The 2,703-nt window shown below is 53.0% G+C and overlaps 1 long non-coding RNA gene across 1 annotated transcript; it reads right to left on the reverse strand.

Moving 5' to 3' along the window:
* Positions 1 to 353: 353 nt before the first annotated feature.
* LOC119270660 lies at positions 354 to 2,288 on the reverse strand. Its single transcript, XR_005134246.1, has 2 exons — positions 1,641 to 2,288; positions 354 to 1,563 (listed from the first exon to the last, which is right to left on the reverse strand). It is a non-coding gene; the product is annotated as an uncharacterized LOC119270660 (long non-coding RNA).
* Between the last annotated feature and the right edge of the window lie 415 nt (positions 2,289 to 2,703).

A 2,703-nucleotide genomic window follows, 5' to 3' on the forward strand; every position in this document is an offset into this window, starting at 1 on the left:
TCCCTCCAAGTACTTGATAAGGTGCTAGTCCTAATCGCTTCTCTGATATTCGAACGGGACAGGAAGTTGCCATTTATCTTTGGAAGTAGTGCTCAGTCTGTCTCAAGCCACAACAGATGTAGCTTCCCCCTGGCCTTTTTGCAGGTATTCATCGAACTCTCCACCCTGGCCTTTTTGCAGGCACTTAATGCTTCAGAATACCAATTAAACAGTTCTGGTATTTCAAAAATATGAGGAGCCTAAATTAGCATGGATTCTACCACATTTCACAACATGCAAAAATTAAATTGTGGACTGCGCAAGTTGCTTGTTCATGGAAAAACAAAAAATAAGCAACAATCAAAAGACGGGAGTTTCAGGAAACAAGTCCGGCCGGCATGTTTCTATTAAGACAACTGAACTCGGATACAGGTGTCGGTAGGCTGAAAAGCTTGATTATTCCAACATTAAATATAAGCATGATCGGGATGCAATAGCTTATAGTCATGGTTACTCAGTCATGACTGTCCTAGTTTGGAAAACGATTATGCTTGGCATACTATGCACTATAATAAGGACCCACGGCGACGAGCGTCGAGAAGCCCTCCGACGATCAACGCCGGACGGAGGTAGAAGACGATGAACAAATCACAACTCCCTCAAACACATATACATAGAGGTACACACGCACACACGCAGCACAACCTCGGAATAACTCTCACATCGACCGGGCGCGTACTACAGTCCCGACGAAGACTACATCTTCTTTGGCCCCTCCCCCTCGGCTCGGCACACACCGTCACCGTAGCGCGGCAACAAACCGGGGCACTTTACATCAATACACGGGATGGGCTTTTATAGCCAAGCTACACACCAGCACCCGCACTCACATGACCCAGCCACCACACCGGCCACTAACCCATGCATGCACCATCACACCCGGCCACTAACTCAATTAACTTGGCCGGCACTCACGCACTAGCTAACAACCTTATCTAGCTGATCTGATTCATGCACTAACTAACCCCATGCAAGTCACGCGCACACCACGTAGCTAGCTCCAACAGATCGCAACAGCCTCTGTGCATGCAACTCCTTCACGTCAGGAACGCGAGCATGGACTCACGCCGGCACACACCCCGTGCCCATCATGGACTAAAACTGTCGCGTCGACGCCGGTCACCACCGGACGGGCACAAGCATGGCTTATTGCCAACCCTCACCCCCTAAGCCATGACCTTGCCGTCGTCGTCGTCTTGTACTCGTTGCCGGCGGCCCCTTGCACGCGACGACCTGTGCCGCACCGCCCGGTCTCCGCACCATGGCCACCGCGCTACACTCGTTGTCGACGTCGTTCCCCGGATGCCGCACCACAGCCGCAACAGCATCCACGCCGCCGTGAAGCGCCGCTGCGCCACCACGCAGCGCCTCGGCGGCCTCCGCGGTTGCCGCACGTACGACATCACCACCCGCCACCTCCACCACGCGCCATGACAGCCGCAGCGCCGGCCACCTCCATACGCCGACACACGGCCCGGAGCTTTACCGCGCAGCCGCCAACGAACACCGCCACCGCCGGCATGCCTCCGGCAAGGTGACGACACCAAAGATGAACCAGCTCATGATACCAAATGTTGGAACAAACCCACGGCGACGAGCACCGAGAAGCCCTCCGACGATCAACGCCGGACGGAGGTAGAAGACGATGAACAAATCACACTTCTGGCGATGAACGCCCCGGCCGAAGAACGGTCTGTATGTTGGCATCTATTCATCTCAACTCCCTCAAACACATATACATGGAGGTACACACGCACACACGCAGCACAACCCCGGAAGAACTCTCACATCGACCGGGCGCGTACCACAGTTCCGACGGTGACTGCATCTTCCTTGGGCCCCTCCCCCTCGGCTCGGCACACACCGTCACCGTGGCGTGGCAACAAACCGGCGCACTTTACATCAATACACCGGATGGGCTTTTATAGCCAAGCTACACACCAGCACCCGCACTCACATGACCGAGCCACCACACCGGCCACTAACCCATGCATGCACCATCACACCCGGCCACTAACTCAATTAACTTGGCCGGCACTCACGCACTAGCTAAAAACCTTATCCAGCTGATCTGATTCATGCACTAACTAACCCCACGCGAGTCACGCGCACACCACGTAGCGAGCTCCAACAGATCGCAACAGCCTCTGTGCATGCAACTCCTTCACGTCAGGAACGCGAGCATGGACTCACGCCGGCACACACCCCGTGCCCATCATGGACCAGAACTGTCGCATCGACGCCGGTCACCACCGGACGGGCACAAGCATGGCTTATTGCCAACAGCCTGCAAGGATAAGATTGATTCTATGAGATTATCACTTTAGATGTTAGAGAATAGAAAAAACAGTGTAAATAATATAGTAGTAGTGAACTCGATTAAGTTAAGCAACAAATCTAAACAAGTAGCACCATACGTAGTAGAACTAATTGCACAACAGATGTAGCACATGATTGGGCAAAGATTCATACAACTGATAAAAAACTTGAAATTTTTCGAGTCCTGAAATAGGAAGCCATATCAACTTACTCCTATGCAGCTTGTTGGTGTTCGATGTGGCTCAACAACGCGTGCGCTCAATTACTGCAGGAGCACCAAATAATGCGAGGAGGCGACAACGCCCTCTTGGTTCGGTCTTGGACGTTGCCAATCACGGTCTGCTG

The sequence above is a fragment of the Triticum dicoccoides genome, chromosome 3A (genome assembly GCF_002162155.2).
Source record: "Triticum dicoccoides isolate Atlit2015 ecotype Zavitan chromosome 3A, WEW_v2.0, whole genome shotgun sequence".
NCBI classification, from domain to species: domain Eukaryota; kingdom Viridiplantae; phylum Streptophyta; class Magnoliopsida; order Poales; family Poaceae; genus Triticum; species Triticum dicoccoides.